This window comes from Dermacentor andersoni, chromosome 2, assembly GCF_023375885.2.
Source record: "Dermacentor andersoni chromosome 2, qqDerAnde1_hic_scaffold, whole genome shotgun sequence".
Classification (NCBI taxonomy): domain Eukaryota; kingdom Metazoa; phylum Arthropoda; class Arachnida; order Ixodida; family Ixodidae; genus Dermacentor; species Dermacentor andersoni.
In genome coordinates this window covers 180746851-180764753 of record NC_092815.1, presented here as the reverse complement: position 1 = coordinate 180764753, position 17903 = coordinate 180746851, and the positions used below count along the sequence as shown (strand labels likewise).

The 17903-nt window shown below is 45.3% G+C and overlaps 1 long non-coding RNA gene across 1 annotated transcript in view; it reads left to right on the top strand.

The window, feature by feature from the left end:
* The window catches only part of LOC129387222 (uncharacterized), a 74573-nt gene extending 60129 nt beyond the window's left edge, over nucleotides 1-14444 (top strand). The window contains exon 3 of the long non-coding RNA XR_008614486.1: nucleotides 14331-14444. This is a non-coding gene — a long non-coding RNA (uncharacterized lncRNA). The remainder of the gene's footprint in view (nucleotides 1-14330) is intronic.
* The last annotated feature ends 3459 nt before the right edge of the window (nucleotides 14445-17903 follow it).

Sequence of the window (17903 nt, the reverse complement as noted above, 5' to 3'; positions counted from 1 at the left end):
GGTTATAGCACTGGTTCGCGTTGCTAACAAATTAACGCCCGTGTGAGGACACATATTGAACACTGGTGTAAGGATCAGCCAAGAACTCCTGAGTACCTTTGATTACAGTCTCCGGGATCCAACGGATTTTGATTTTATCAAAACCGGCATCGACCAAATATGACATTGCACTGTCTTGCCTAGTTTACTCTGCGAGAAACTGGCGGACGAGTAGACAGGAAATTCGGGGAAGAAAGCAAAGAAAGCTTGGCTTTAAAAAGCAGGTTTCGCAAGACTTTTGATCATTTGCTTTGCAGTGATGGGCGTATTAGAGAACACATCGTGGTATTGGCACAACAGCTATAAATACGTCAATGCCCAAACAGATTTTGGTAGTAAATGTGGTTTATTGGACATCCTTAACATCATTTATTGTCCCTTGATCACCCTTTTCAGGGTATTGCATAAGATTTTGTGAAGATTACTGGTGACAAGGGAGACTTCAATAACTCTGACGTGAAGCTCAATGTTTCTTGCAGTATTAAAAAAAAAGCTGAAGCAAACTTTGACCAGCACGATGAAAACGAGACCAAAGATGATGAACACGAAGAAACACAAACTCATTCCTCGTCTTTCGTCTTGTTTTCTTCGCACTGCTCAAAGTTTGCTTCAAGATCATGAAACAACTAACTCGCGCCAGAGTCCTGCTTGGAAACATTTTTTGACTGGGCAGACAGACCACACAGACGACATCCTTTGTGGTAGCAAACTACGAACTGCCTCTTCCTAAATTGCAGCCTAAAATTTTCGAGTAATTTCTTCGCATACTGAAGCATGCATGCTTCTGAAAACGCTGTCATCCGGTAGCTTAGGTACAAGCGTCCCGACTTCGAGTTTAGTGCACTTCTTGTGGATGAAGTCTTCCTTCTGTCAGTTGGGTCTGGCAGAAGACTCAAAACTAGGTGCTACCTAAGGAATCATCGGCGGAAGTGCGACGCGGGCGAGAAAAATGGTCATCTGAGTCCGTGACACAGCGAGCACAAATTAAAGCTGGGGAACATCGAAGCATGTAGAGCCATGCACTGCAGTCCCGGGAGTGGCGCTCCAGAACTTTATATCTAAAGCGGCAGGCACGAGGAACGAAGAGGCAAAAGGACACTTTATAAGGACGTCCTAACTAAGACGCAGATACATGGATTGAAGTAAAAGTGAACGTCATAAAAAACGGAGGCACGAAGAATATGTCGTGCATGCATCAACCGCAATCAAAGGCATGCTGCAGCATATGCACATCTAGCAACATGACATTGGGTACATATTATCACGTATTAGTGACGGCAAAGAGCACAGTAACAATACTGTGAATGACGAAAGTAACTTTTATTGGGCGAACCGGTGGCCACAAAAACAGGCTACACTTAAAGCCCAACGATAGCGGCGAACACAGTCGGCGATCGTCGAAATCTGATCTTCGGGTGAAACTCATCGGCTTTTTTACATGAGCCATCGAAGGTTCCCGAGTAAAAGGGGTCATGCAAGAAATTGACCCCAACTTGCGCTCTCGCACGAGAGGACGTTCCAGCTCACGAGGGCGCTCCCGCTCCAGAGGGCGTTCTCGATCCAGAGGACAACCCAGCTCTGGAGAATGTTCTGGTGTTGACCCGCAACCCTGAGGACCTGGGGCAAGATCGAGGTCCCGTTCACAGTCGACCCCAAGAGCAACCTGGGCCGATCGAGTCAAGAACGGAGGCATTGGGAAACCAGGACAACCGACAAGGGCAAGGTCTAGGAGTACTAATGGTAGGGCACAGCTGGAACGTGAGTCAAATCCCCGAATATTGACATTAGAATCAGAAAATCGGAAATTAAGGCAAGAACTGTCTGAGCTCAGGGAGGCTTTCAAATCTTTTAAAGAAAGGTCCGAAACACCCCGTAGTCAGATGGAGACAACGGCTCCAAAATCCTTGGCCGGCAAACCTAAACGTAAAGCCCCCCACCCCGTTCCCATTAGCGAAACAGAGGAGGAAGATTTAGAAACCTCTGAGGCAGAGGAGATGAGAGAGAGTGAGGCACCCCCCAAACACAAAAAAGTCAGAATAGGTGCAAGGTTAGCCACAATAGACACGACTCTGGCGAAAATCATAGAGCTCATCACTAATCTAGATGCTCGAGTGGGTCAACTAGAAAGGCCTAAAGTTAAGGCAAAGGCAAGCGCAGCGGCTGCATCGGCAGTCCACAGAGGCACAAATGGTAGCCCGAGCGCGGACTCTAGGGGTTCGGGTAGTGAACCAGTGGTATCATAATGGCTTCAAACGACAACAATAACATTAAAATATGGCAGTGGAATTGCGCGAGTTTCCGAAGGCGCAAGGCTCCCCTGCAGCAGCTCATTAGATCGGCCAAAGTTAAGCCGCACGTTATTCTCTTACAGGAAACACTAGCTAAGGAGGATATCTCTCTACCGGGTTACAACTCCGAAACCTTGACCATTCCAGGGGGTCGGGGAATAGCGACTTTGGTTCGAAAGGGTACCTCCTATGAAACTCACGAGCTTCCCAAGTACAAGGTTGGTCTAGAAGCACAAATGACCGGACTCATCCTGAAGAACAAAAAAGCAGCTAACGTGTATATAGCTAATGTTTATAGCTCTCCGCAAGATAGGAAAAGGGACTTTAAGACCCTCTTGGGCCGCATTTCCAGTAAGGCAGATACAGCCCCACTCGTAGTGGCTGGGGACTTCAACGCTCCCAACAAAGAATGGGGCTATGGTCATCAGAGCGTCAAGGGTACTAATTTAGCAACCACGGCAAGTGAATTGAAATTTGCTCTTATTACAGATGCTAACTTCCCCACGAGAACTGGTACCTCCACTACCAGAGATACAACCCCCGATCTTACATTCCTTCGGGGAATTGAAGGCTCATGGGACAATCTGCAGGAGAATTTAGGAAGTGATCACTACATAATTGAAGTCATCTTACAGACGCAACCACCACCACTAAGGAAATATGAATACGTGGATTGGGATCTCTTCCGTAAGCTGCGTAAGGAAACCAGCATAGATGACGAATCTTATGAGGAGCTTTTAGATCAACTAAAGGCAACGAATAATAAAGCTACTAAAGTAGTCTCAACAGAAATCGAACTCCCAAAAATGTACCCCAAGCTAGCTCACATGCTGGAAGCGAAAAATGCCCTTCTAACCAGATGGAAGAATCACAGACTCAATAGAAGACTTAGAGCCAAGGTCGCCCAAGTTAATCGTGATATCGAAACATACGCGGCTCAACTTTCCCGTCAACAATGGGACGAAACTTGCTTAGAAACAGACGGCAGATTGCGCAGAGGAGGCAAATGGAACCTATTGAAGAGCCTACTTAATGACAAGCTCTCCAGAGGTACTACAAACCTCGCCATAAACAGGCTCGTCAATAAACAGATAACTATAGGGCGGACAGCAACAGAGGTCGCAAGCGACCTCGCACACATGTACCTGTCACTTAAATATGAATATGAAAACGAAGAAGAAATAAGCGAACCTTACTCCGGAATATCGCAACCGGACTTGGACAGTGACTTCACTGCAGCTGAGATAAGGCATGTACTTTTTAATTTAAATGGGAGATCTGCCCCGGGTCCGGATGGCATCAGAAATAAACTTCTGCGAAACCTGGACGATGATGCCATAGACATAATCACGGTCAAAATTAATAGTCACTGGAGATCCGGCACTGTCCCACCGGAATGGAGGGAGGCCAAGGTGACGTTTATACCGAAACCCGGCAAACCACTAACAAAGGAGAACCTCAGGCCCATATCACTGACATCCTGTATTGGCAAAGTAGCCGAACATGCTATTCATAACAGGATAATAGAACACAGAAAACCAGGAGCTTTTCAGACACAATCTCATGGGCTTTCGGAAGGCATCATCCACACAGGACGCCATGCTCATGATCAAACGGGTTATTATTGACGACCCTAGCAGGGACGTAAAGGGCCTCCTGGGTCTGGATCTTAACAAAGCATTTGATACGGTTGCACATAAACATATCCTACATGAAATCTCAACCTTGAACCTGGGAAGCAATTTTTACAATTATGTGAGGTCCTTTCTAGCTAATCGGACAGCTCGGGTCAAACTCGGGATAGTCACAGGCGGTCCATACAATTTAGGCAACAACGGCACACCACAAGGTTCAGTATTGTCCCCACTCCTCTTTAACATTGCCATGCACAGGCTCTCGGAGGAATTGTCCAAAATCCCGAGCTTGGGGCACGTCATATACGCTGACGATATCACAGTGTGGGTCCCAAGGGGGTCACTCGCAGCACTAGAGCAGACACTACAGGCAGCGGTAGACACCACAGAATCCTTCCTTAAGGGCACCGGACTCAGGCTATCCCCTAGTAAATCTGAGCTGCTGCTCTTCAGACAGGGGAGACAAGGTGTTAGAAACCTTGTGCCTTTAGAAACTCTGCCAATAAAAATCACAGACAACACAGGACGGGTCATACCCAGAGTAGAGCAAATAAAAATTCTGGGTCTTCTGATTGACGCAAGGAGCTGTAACGCTACGGCCCTAAACCGTCTCACAGGTCAGGCCAACAGTACTTTAAAGCTCCTGGGCAGGGTCTCAAACCGAAATGCAGGCCTCAAGGAGGACAATCTCATCAGAGCATATCATGCATTTTTCATCAGTCGTGTAACGTACATTGCATCATACCTGAACTGGGGGAAGGGAGAGAAGGCTAAGCTAAACGCACTTATACGCTCCGGACTCAAAAGGGCTCTGCGACTCCCGCACGGAACGAGTACCGAACTCCTCAACAAGTTAGGACTTCATAACACTATAGATGAGCTCATTGAGGCACATTCAATGTCACAAATTGCAAGACTCTCCAACACTAAGCCAGGGTGTAAAATTCTAGATGAAGTCGGAATACTGCCTCGAGGAGGAGACGTCTCTAAGTTCAAAATACCCAAGGAGGTGGAGACACAATTAGTTGTAGACCCCATACCTAGAAATATTCATCCTGTGTACAACAAGGGCAGAAGGGACGCCAGGGCCAAATGCATTCTGGGTAAACTGCACCAACAACACAGCTCAGCTCTTTTTGTCGATGCAACTAGTTATGGATCGGCCAACCGCTACGCTATTGCCGTGGTCGGTGAGAGCGGTAAATTAATAAACGCGGCGTCACTAAGAACGAGCTTCATTCATGCCGCCGAAGAAGCAAGCATAGCACTTGCAATTACAATGAGGAGAGGCTCCACGATTTTCTCCGATTCCCGTACAGCTATTAGGAATTACTCAGCCGGCTTCGTCTCAGTGGAAGCACACAAGTTACTTATACACAGTATTAATACTCATAATTACGACCTACTGGATAGCTCACACCTAGTCTGGTTTCCGGCTCATCAGGGCCACTCGGTCAGCCCCAGTGGCTGCAATCCTAACGAGCAAGCTCACTCTGCTGTGCGAGATCTCACATGCCGCGCATCAGATCAGGAACTGCTCCAGGATGACTGCGGCTCCTACAAAGACCCACTTACTACTTTTCACGAGATCACCTCACACTATAGGGACGGCAGGAGGTTTTTTCCTCCCCCCCATCAGAAGCTCAACCGAGCTCAGGCAGTCACATTAAGAATGATTCAAACTAAATCTTATCCTACACCTTTTGTGCTTAACAAAATTGACCGGGATTTTCCCGCGGAATGTAAAAGTTGTGGACACACTCCGTGTCTATTTGATCATATGTTCTGGCTGTGCCCCAACCAAAGGGCTTCGGATCTCAACAGTGAGGAGGACTAGAGTCAGCGCATATCCAGGGAAGTCCTCCAAGATCAACTTCTGGCCGTCCGGAGAGCTCACGACATCGGGAAAGCCTTTGGCCTACCGGTGCCTACGTGGGCGGAGCCACCGACTTAGCCTGGGGGCTTGTGCCCTCGGACCCTAGTTTCTCTGGACTAAAATAAAGTTCTTGCCATGCCATGCCATCGCTCGTGCCCGCGTGTGTTCCAGAAAGTTCTACACAATTCGCGTCGCACAAGCAATCAGATTACACAAGCTTCTGTGACAACAGACAGCAGAAAGAACCATCGATAACATTCGAGAAGCTTCCGATACATGCGGGCGCGTCCCATGCTAAGCGATAACATTTGTTAGACTGCGAAAAGCGGTCACTTGAAAAGGGTATACAAGTATATGTGCCAATATTTCTGAAGATTGATGCGCTGCAACAACATTGTAATCTTCTGTGTTTACTTGAAATACGTATCTCTAGGCTTCAAGAATGGTTCGCATATTAGAGGTATACACCTATCACATTTCTCGCACTTGGTTACAGTGAACTAGAAAAATTATAGCAGACTCTACCCTGGTGTAACTTGCCAAGCCGTGTTGCCGGCTATCTTCCAGTTATTAAGAAAATTTCTCTCTTTCTTTCTCCAAGTTCGGTTAACAGGTTGTGATATAGAATATTCCTGATGTTATCTTTGCTGTGGAACGCACAACCCGGTTGCTTGTTATAAATCCAGTATAAGCCGCCATCTGACGTTCTCCTTGCGATAAAGCAGCGACATATAGAAAATACACCCTTCATCTTAGCCTAACGCTTATTCTGTCTGTTGCTTCCAGTAGTGTCCGATAGTTCCATTACTGTGCTTGTATACGCTGACGGCTGGCGCGTCTGCCAAACCTCGAAGTCCTACACCAAATTATACGGTGTATATACCTCTATAATGAGAATGAAACAGTGTGAAACAGCTGCAGGTTCTCGCTCTAAAAATAGCGGAGTCACTTGTGCAATAGACGGCCGCTTCCTGACGGCGTTCCCTGCTCTTCGGAAAAAAAAAAAAAAACCGCTGGTGTAGGCACGAACATGCAACACAAAACAAGTGCTTCGGTACAAAGTTGGTGTTTGTTCGTTCAGTGTGTCCCCGTAAGATGTGTCGGCCACACGAGTTTAGCACTGCCTGGAGCAGTGCAGAACCAGTGGTCCCTGCACGAAAACCAGGCGCTTTCATAGTAGTGTATAGTTAGCACTACTTTGGTACTACGAGCCAGCATGAAAAAGAAAAGCACACATAACGAATTCCAAAGGCTCAGCGAGCGTTAGAAGGGGTAGGATAGACGGCAGGGACAATACCTTGCCCGCCAGTCTGTGTGCATTCGTACGCACCGAGTTGCAAGTCGCGTGTTTGCTCATCGGATATGCGCATGCCACCGTGGCCACCTATACGTCGAGCTTATACGCAGAAGTGCGGGAGCAGACGCCTCCCTCCGGAACTTAGATCTCCGCACGTATGCGCACCCGTTTGCAGAGCAGCGGCCGTCGTTCAAATGCGTTTCAAGGGGCCTGAGCTGCTGTTGGCGGTGGCTGCGAGTTAGAGCCAGCGAAAATGTACTTTCCGTCACGCAAGACATGTGCGCCGTTCTTGAAGGTAAAGCGCGCGTTAGTCGTTGGACGGGCCAAACTGGCCTAGCTGTTTGCTCTCTGCAGCACTTCCTCACTGACAGTGCGTCGGAACGAGCCACCGACGGTTGTTTGCCATTATAGGAAGAGCTAAAGTGGCTGCCACCTATAAGAACAGCCCTTACATGGCGGCGGAGTTGTTGATCCCAATAACCCAATGATACGGGGGCTGCAGGTGACGCAGTGATTCTGATTTTTAGTGTGAACGAGTATGAGACCTGCTTTGTGCTTTCTTAAGCGAAAATCTAGTTGCGCCGGTCTGTATAGCGCTCCTCCCACGCTGTTTGCAGAGTGAATCAGCTTGTGCTCTTCTCGCCTTCGCGACGCAATACAAACCGTGTTTAAGTGACTGGCACATGGAAACGCGATGGGGCACATATCTTGTGAAATGCAAGCATGGCACCAGAATGCACTCACTCTCCGTGTCGAGACGAGCGTATAGAATCATACTCCTCTATTTTTAGAACTTCCTAGAGTTCTGCACTGCGAACATGCCTACACTTCTCTCTATTGTGCTTATGCAATTGCTGTTCTGCTTGCCAAAGCACTTGTCAAGCCCTTTCGCGCTTAGTCGCGCCATTGTGGCAGCTATGCAATGATACAGAATCTCGGTGTTTCTGTATGACCAGAATGCTGCCCCACTGTCATAACACTCAAGCTTTGAGGTCAGCTGCGTTCGTGGCGTACGGTAACGAGCATGTAGCACGCTTGCACCGCGTACACTACTGCCACTTTTGGCAGTGTTGATACGAAGACTTTTCGAGTTTTCTTTTTTACTGTGTACGGAGCCTACCAGCCACCAAAGTATACAGCGATCACGTGATAGCTGACTCTCTGATATGTGACCTTATTCAGTTATACAGTTGAACTTCAATACACCAAACTTCAATATAACAAAATTCTCGATATAACGAAGTATTTAACTTTTCATAGCATTTCGTGCATAGAACACCATGTATGTATAACCACAATATAACGAAATTTCAGTGTCGCCGAAAAGAAATGCCGAGACAATAAATGGAAACTTCCATGGACGCACATAGTCAAATGATTGAATTACAAGCGGCAGCTTGCAAACATACGCATCGGCACGCGGCAAGAGCGACCACCGAAGTGGAGCCGCTTCATGTTGCGTATAAAGTCCGAGTGCAATAATATCCTATGGCGCCCCGCGCACAGTGTGCTTTGGGTGCGAGTGAAAGTGTGCGAAGGTAAGACAAAAAGATAGTGGCTTCACGAGTGACGCATTCCCGCGCGAGCAAATGGAAAGACGGGGAGGGGAGTGAGCTCGCGGCAACGCGATCAAGCGCGCGATGGGGCGAAGTGGGGCGCGGAGGGCGGAGTGGGGGCTAAGATGGCGCGCGTCTCGGCAGTGGCTGCGCATGGCTGTAAGCGCGGCTGAGCGCATGCGCAGCCGCGCACCCTGCTTTAAGTCTGCCGCGTGTGCAAAGAGTGGGCGTGCCGAGACGGCGTGGCACCATGTAAGCTGTCCTCCCTTGCATTTAGTATTGGAGGTTGCGCAATTTCGAGTTTCGGTGACCCGTTGGAGTGAGAGGCAGACGAAGCATTTCCACCCCGCTGCCGGCGCTTTTTATGCTAGCGTTGTCCCAGTGCGGACGACGGTATCAGCCGCTGCGGTGGAGTGCACGCGAGAGCGTGGCAGGTTTCGCTTAATTCGTACGACCGATGCGAAGATATCGTCGACGTTGTTGGCATGAAACCGTATCATTCGTCGCCGACTTCCAAATTTATCAAGATAAATTGTTTTCTCTATCAAATTTGCTTTCTTTCGATTGCGCGATAATTCGGAAAATTCTGCGGCCCTTTTTCGTGTAAAAAGAATTGATCGGCGACTGTACTTATTTGCATAAAAGGTCGAATTTCAATAGAACTAAATTTCCATATAACGAAGCAAATTGCCAATTTTACCGACTTCATTATAGCGAGTTTTAACTATTTTTCGTGCCAGCGTAAGATGCCTCGCCGCGTTTTCCTAGACCCATTATTGCGAGTGATGGGAGGAATGGCACATGGTATCAAGTAATACAATTTCTTCACTTCTTGGTGAAGAAATTGTATTACTTATTTGTTTTTCCATTTTTTACCCTAAAGGCCCAGCTTGGGCATTACATAGGTGGGGGGGGGGGGGAGAACAACTGATATACAAAGGTATAAGGCAACGTGCATGTAAGTCGAATATCCTTATATGAATTCGTACATGGTATGCGACCTTTACATCACTTCTCATTCGGCAACATCATACGCCAATTCTTATATTGTGCAAACAATAATCTTACATCCTCTGACATCTGAGGAAATGCAGGAAGAGATGTTAATGTTATTAATTTCCGAATGTTTCATTAAGTGCTTCTTTGAATATAATATGATCAGCTATTTCGGCTATATTGCTTGGGAGATGATTGCATACCGAAATGGCTAAGTGCAGACATGAAAACTGGAATAGTTTAGAACGTGCGAATGGTTGTTCGACCTTAAATTCGTGATCAATTCGTGGAAATTTTCTTTTAGATGGTAAGAAGTGCGCCTGAGAGAAGATATTTGGGTGATGAAAAAGCTTATGGAAGAAAGTTAGGCGAGGTATCTTTCTTCTAGTCTGCAATGGGATGAGTCCTAGGTCATGTTTTATTTTGGTGATGCTTGAATGTTGTGAATATTCACCTGTAATAAATCATGCTGCCTTGTTCTGAAAAGATTCTAATTTGTTAACAAGATGTGCTCGGCGTGGATTCCATATAAATTAGGCATACTCAAGCCTTGAACGAAGTACGGTGGTATATGCAAGAAGCTTGGTATCACTATTAGCCTGACGAAGCGTTCGACGAATGAAGAAAAGAGATTTGCATGCAGCGGAAACAATACAACCCACATGATTATGCCACGACAAAGTCGGAGAAAGGTGAACACCTAGATATTTAAATATTTCTGCGGTTTCTAGAGCCTCATCATTAAGAAAGTATATTTGTTTCGAAATTTCACTGCAAGTAGTAAATCTCATAGGTTTAGTTTTCGAGGTATTTACACTCATTTGCCAGTCTGAGCACCATCTTTCAATCCTGTTCAAGTCATTTTGTAATTTATCACAGTCAGCCTTACATTTTAATGGCCGATACAGAACGCAGTCGTCGGCGTATAACCGGATTTCTGAGTCTATACCTTGATGAATTTCATTTATATAAATTAAACATAAAGTGGCTCCCAAAACGCAACATTGGGGCACACCGGACTGAACAGGTTGAAATGACGAACGGACATTATTAATTACGACAGCTTGTCGTCTGTTACTTAAGTGTTCTTTAACCCAGTTTATTACTTTTTCTTCAACTTTAATCAGCTTCAGTTGATATATGAGGCAGTTATGAGCCACCCGGTCAATGGCTTTATCAAAATCTATAAATATGGCGTCAGGTTGTGTAAGTTCGGGAAGGCTAAGGTGAATGTCTGTAGTTAGTTCAAGAAGATGGGATTCACATGACCGACCTCGTTGAAAACCATGCTTGTTTGCAAATAGAATGTGGTTGCTAGCCATGTACTGCATGATTTGAGAAGATAACACGTGTTCAAATATTTTGCACACAACAGACGTAAAGGATATAGGTGTGTAGTTGTTAGCTTGTTTTTGTCGCCGGTTTTATATAATGGTATCACATGTGCCAATTTCCAGTCGTCTGGAATTTCGGCGGTGTCGAGAGACTGTTGAAACAATAGTGTAAGTATAAGACGAGAATTGTGTTTTGTCATATTTAGTAGCTAAGTAAAAATACCGTCAGGACCAGGACTAGAAAACGATGGTAAACGCTCAATAGCTTTCACAATAGCGTCACTTTTCACAGTTATACATTCCATAAATGGTGAACTATCAGAAAACTGTGTTGACATATGTAGGGGCTTTTCGTCGTTAAATACACTACAAAAGAATAAACCAAACCGCTCAGCAACATCCATGACATCAAGTGCAGCACCAGACTCAGTGTCAAAAACAGGTAATTCTTTTGCAGGTGAGGAAGAAACGACCGTCCAAAATTTTTTTGGATCTGTTTTTAGAAATTGCAAAATATCCTGGTTGAAAAACTTATAATTGGCCCCCTCGATATGTAACGCACATTTTTAGAAAACGATAAATATTCTGACTTAGCTTCAACAGATGTCGCGCTTCTTGCTTTTCGAAACAAACGTTTCTTTTTATTCAAATATCGCTTAATCTCTCGTGTAAACCATGGCTTGTCTGCTGTTTCATAGATCCATTTTTTTTCGAATGTGTCTCTCCCGCCGTCTTAACAACTCGTCACGAAAACGAATCCAGTTATCTTGCAATGAACAGTTTTCATACGTTTGCATTAATGACAGGTAAAAAGGAAATAGCTCAGAGTTTAAGCCTTCGGGATCTCCTTTAGAATAGTCATAAATCTTCCTTTTTGTCGAGGTTTCTTCACGGTTTGTATTTTAAAGGTGCAATGTATGTGCACGATGGTCACTGATATACTCTAGTACATCCATGGTAACACGTTCTGGGTGTGTTGTTAGAAGCAGATCAAGAATAGCATTGTGCCGCGTAGGGATTTCGATAACTTGAGACAACTGAAAATATTCTAAAAGGTCAGCAAAATTTGCACAATCGCGTGTCTGGCGCATGCTAGGGGTTTTTAAAGCAGACCACTGTATGGCTGGAAAGTTAATATCGCCGGCCAAAATTATGGGAGAGTTATTATATTCGGATTGGACGGAGCCTAATACAGAGTGCAGTTCCTCAGAAAAATCTTGTAGAAAGTCGGGTGGCCTATAGCATGCTCCAATAACCACGGTTACAGCTGATAAATAGCATGCAACCCAAATAGTTTCAAGAATGCTGTCAGTAGGAACGGGTTTTACCTTCATATGCTTTCTTACGGCTATTACGGCACCGCCTCCTTTTCTATCCACACGGTCTTTACGAAAACCAGTGAATAAATTTGAAATTTGTAACTCAGATTTGCTAACTTCAGGAGTTAACCACGTTTCGGTTGCGATTATAACATCTGCATTACAAGCGTGAATGGCGGAATTAAGCTGACCTTGTTTGTTAAGGATGCTACGAAAGCTGGCGGAAATTATAGATAACGTAGGTGTCCCACTGTCTTTCTGCGCGGAACGACTGCGTCATGGGTTTGCATTTTTAAAGACGTTCACTTATAAGAGTGAACATCTTTAAAAATAAATAATGGGGTTTTACCTGCCAAAACCACTTTCGGATTTTGAGGCACGCCGTAGTGAGGGACTCTGGAAATTTCACCCTGGGGTTCGTTAACATGCACTTAAATCTAAGCACACGGGTGTTTTCGCATTTCGCCCCAATCGAAATGCGGCCGCCGCGGCCGGGATTCGATGGCGCGACCTCGTGATCAACAGCCTAACACCATAGCCACTGAGCAACCACGGCAGATTACCGTCTTTGCCGTTGAATCAAGGTATAAAGAGACAATTTACACCTTCTCGTCAGGTTATCCACAGAATCTAGAATTGACGTCTCATTGCTGAAAATCACAAAGCAATATTTGGGGGTCAGTCTCAAGTTCAAACAAAAAGAAATGGCTATGGAAGAAAGTCACACGCAGGAAGCACCATTTGCAAGCCCCACCCGACGTCAAAAACCTGGGAGCTCAAAATATATACATAACCTCTTCTTTTTTTTTCTCAAGAGCCGCTCACACACAAGGACACTTTAAACGTTTTGTAAGCTATAGTGTGCTGAAGCCTGCGCTATTGTCGCCTCAGTTCATTGAAGTTTAGTTTTTTATGCTTTAGTTAAATGTTATCGATGCTGCGGAACTGGTCATGAGTGATAATGCATATAATACGTATAATACATATCTGTATTGTGGACACGTGCCTTCGGATACTAAACAAATAGAGCTTGACCTTGAAGGACAAACTTCAATTTCATCACAGGATATCCGCAATGATTTAGGAGAGAAACGTCTGTGTGCCCCTATGATGTTAGCTTTCTGAGAGTACTGACAGTTGGGCGTTGTCTACAGATGAGTACAAGCATGTGATTTACTATCAACCCTACATGAATAACTAGGGCACGCAAGAACCGACGCACAAGAAAGCTAAAAGAATGGCTTGATATTTGCGACCATTGTTTCCTTTTTACCACGAAAGTATTTTCTCGCAGGCACCACAGAAAATCTGCCTTACGTGCGTACGTCACGTAATCATCATAAAGCAAATACGTGAAATGGCGATAATTTGCTGTTTTGTATGTACATATTGGCTTAAAAAGTGGGCTTAGGAAGGTTTGCTTTCTAAAGAAATTGCACTATTGATAATGTAAGCTTGCTGCGATGAGAGCATTTAGGCTTGCGTATCTTTATCATTAAGTAATTCTGCCGAAAACAAGGCCTGCATCCTATATAGACGCCTACATCTGTAGTAGAGATGGCAGTTCATGGAAGTTAACCCGGTACACGTCTACGGGAGGCGGCGTCCCTGGCGCATTCATGGCGCTTTTTCGAGGCCGCTCTGTGGCACCGCTGTGGCTCATGACGTTATTTGCGTGTCTGCTCACCTTTGAACATGTGTATGGGTGCGCCCGCGATGCCACCGGAGCTCTAACGACGCTTTTTCGCTTACGCTTACGCAGGGAAGTAGCAGCACAAACCTCGTGTGCTTCCTATCGCTGTCACTGCTTCGACTTTCGAGCGAAAGTGTATATAATAAAAGATTGTGCACATTTTATAGACTCGTCGTTGTGAATGTGCCGGAAAAAAGCGGCCACCGCTTCTTTGAATACACGTTTCATTTAAGTGTTACGACCGATTCCTCAGAAAAAAGGCTCAAAAAATTATATATTTTTTTCTTCTTATACACAGAGACAGGAGCTTTGGGATCAAAGTTACAGTTTTTTGGACAATCAATAGCACGGTCCAGCAGGAACGAAGAGGACAGAGTGAGTTCGGCACGAACAAATGCGTGGACTGTGCACAGTGTGGTGGCCTTGCGTTCGAGAAATGTGGGAAGAGCAATAAAAAAATATATGCGTTTACCGGTGAAATTAGGTTTGGTTCACGTTCAGAAGCACCGAAAAGTACAGTGATCAAGGGGTAATCCATTCCGACGTTCTTCGATCGCTTCCGGGTCTTTGAGCGCAGTGGAGCGCAATAAGCGGGTATCAGTGGTCTCAGACAACGTGTAGCAAAACGCAGTCTACCCGAGTCCACACGCCCAAAGCCGCGAGCATACTCGGTGGCACCTCGATCCCGCATGAGCGCACCGCCAAACACGCCTGACAAAGCAACGCACGGATCCGACAGCGCTTGCGAAATTGTGTTCTCGCTGTTCATTTGTCGTTAGCGCTTCACAGGGACACTGCTTCTATCGAGCTCCTTTGTGTCTGCCGTTACGGGTAGTTTGTCGACTTACACGGTGGTTAAGTAGAGCAATGAACAAGGGGTACTTGGTGGACGTTCATGGTTGTGTTACGCTTAGTCTTACACTGACGGAAAACTAACAGACGAACATAAGGAAACAAAACGGGGACGTACATGGCGCTACGTACGTTCACGTACGTCCACGTTTTGTTTCTTTATGTTCGTCCATTAGTTCTTCCGTCAGTGTAACATTAAGCACAATACAATCAAGATCATATACGTTCGTGTTGCAAAACATCTTCCAACGCACAACGAAATAGCCAAAACACCAGTGTTACTCACTCGTGCAAAGTGTCAGCTGCTTTTTTTTCTTTCTTGTGTGCCATTCGGCAAACAAACTAGAAGGAACAAATACCCAGAGAGGTAAATTGACCAGACGTATACATCTAGAATGACATCCAGCAGAGCACTATAGAGTGCAAAGAAATGAACAACACATAGCTGCGTAGCCGACAGGCATGGTCTGGTCCCAAGATTACTTTACGAACGAGCGGCGAATTCCCCCACAACTCACGAAAATAAGAAGCAAGCTCGGTTCATTGACAGTAATATAACCCGCATAAGGAGCGCTCACTGGTGCCAATGAACCGAGTGCGCGACAGAACTTCATCAATGCGCTACCATTGCTTCTGTTTCACACTGCGCCCTGTCAGCGACGTAAATGTCAATTGCTTAACGTCTGATCCACTGCGAACTGGCTTTCAGGGAGTGCAGCTACCATCCAGACATCCAACGCACTACGAGCAGGTAAGCAGTTGTGCGCAAACTAACGCTGACGTGACGCACAGTGAAGGAACGACCTTCTTTTATACACTTAACATGCGGGGTAGCAACGGCTCAGACGGCGAGCTCACTCGTAACACGCTGCTAGACGTCGATTTTGCGATTGTCTGCAGAACAACGGCTGTATATCTCACTTAGACCCAATACGTTCCGCCAGTCGAGCTTTCCTTACTTTTATACAGGTACCCGACTTATCTTGAGCCTGCCTCTGGCAAACAGCGGAAAGAACCGCGTCGCAAGTCTGTTTCAGTTGCTCGTGACACTCACGCACCTACATGCGCTTCTTTGAGGCCCAACTTCGCTTATTAGTCATCTCATCACGTGCCCATTTTACAGCCGAACTTGCATCTAGTCGAGCAGAGAAGATATAATTTCCGACATTCTAAGCTCTACCCGTTGCGGAACGAGTCGGTGCGACGGACAAGACATTACCGAATACGAAGAAGCGATCGCTAGGCAAGGTGAATAGGCAATGAGATCTTAAATTTATGTCTCTGCCCAAGTGAATGAAATTTATCCTTCGGCGCTCTCATTCGTTGATCTTCAGAGAGACCTTAAAGACGTTGGTGCGCTTTCAGCCAGGTGGATCGTTCAAAGCTTGAAAAGATCGTCGTAAAGGGAAATATAAATACGTGACGATGCGATACAGCGCGCATGTTCACGTAATATGGATATTGTTCTTGTTTTGCTAAAAACTGCTGTCCACCCGTAAGTGCCCATACTTGCTAAATGAACGTCATTTCATTTTTTTTTTTTTTTTGACACTGGAAACTTTGGTTATGAGGAAGTGGCTGGCATACAGGCTATAGTGTTTGTTTTGCATAAAGAACATACTGTTGCCTATATCTACGCGCTTATTTGCTGCAGAAGACACCGGCCACTGATATTGTGGAGGGTCGAACAACTAACGTGAACGGCTTACACCATGGATTGTTATCGTCCCGTGCAGAACTACGCTTGTGAAGTAAAGATGGCGCACAGTAACGCCGCACAATATGCTTGCGTGCGATTGATACATTTGGAACTTATACGTGCATACTCACGCGCTTTTTCTTTGTTAACGGATAAAATTGTAAATATATGGTAAGTAGAACATCAGGACTCTGTTGCTTGGTTGGAGTAAAGTAACTTAACTCGCTCTTTGGCACGTAGCCGAAACGAAAACGCCTGGGCTATCATGCAGGTTCCAGTTTTTGTAGAAACTGAGTCATTAATATACCATGATGACTCTTACTATCTTTGTTCGTGTCGCGTTTTTTCTACTTTTATTGGCGTTGAACCAGGTATGCTGTCTTGTATAGTGCCCTATACATAGAATCAACACTATTTTGATATTTTTCAGCGTTTCCGCTTACGAAAAGACGTGTATCGCGTGGCTGATGCTTTTTTATGTTGTTGCTGCCTCAAAACGTGGCTCGTTTATTCCTCTTATGGATATTTACAACTTACGTACTTCCTATTTTCCTATGGACATATACTACAGCACGCAGATCTTCAACAAGCGTCCAGTGCTTAATAAGTAGATACCCATGCTGGCCTAGCTTTGTAGTCACTTTAGTGATGGTTATGTTCAATAAGGATATGCTGATTCTGGGCTGTTTTAGAGGTATCAGGAGACCGCGCTACAATGTCCGAATAAAATCTTTAGCGAATCATCGCCCTTTATTTTTGATCATCATGCACATATATGCAGATTAATGGGGCCGGACGTGAGTGACATCCGAAGTTTTCGACACTGTAGGAGCCATAATGTAGAGATCGTATAACAAAATACACCATCTGTAGGCGATAAGTAGGACATAAGAGCAGCCTTCATGGTGCATTTTTTAGAAATAATAAAGTAATTCTGTAGCGTTAAATTTTGCTCAAATGAACAGCTGCTTTATTTCGCTTGAAGGAAAATAGGAACGAAAAAAAAGCGCCTCTTAACAGAATAAAAAGCAACTAACCTTGCCGAAGTTCGCTTATAGCCTGAATTGTGTTTCTTGTATGTGCGTATTTATCTTTCATGTCAAAGTAACGCTACAACAGTTGAGTGCACGAAGCGGCGTTTCCCTTGTCCATCGTTTCCGTTACGCTTACTGCTTGTCATCATCAACTTTCACTTGCCTTCGCCAGGACACCGCGTCATCCTGAAATTCCCCATCGCCATAATCTGAAGAAACAAAAAGCTTTGTCCTCACGGCCACCACTGTGATTCGAGCTCATGTTACTGCAGTAATGAACATTCGA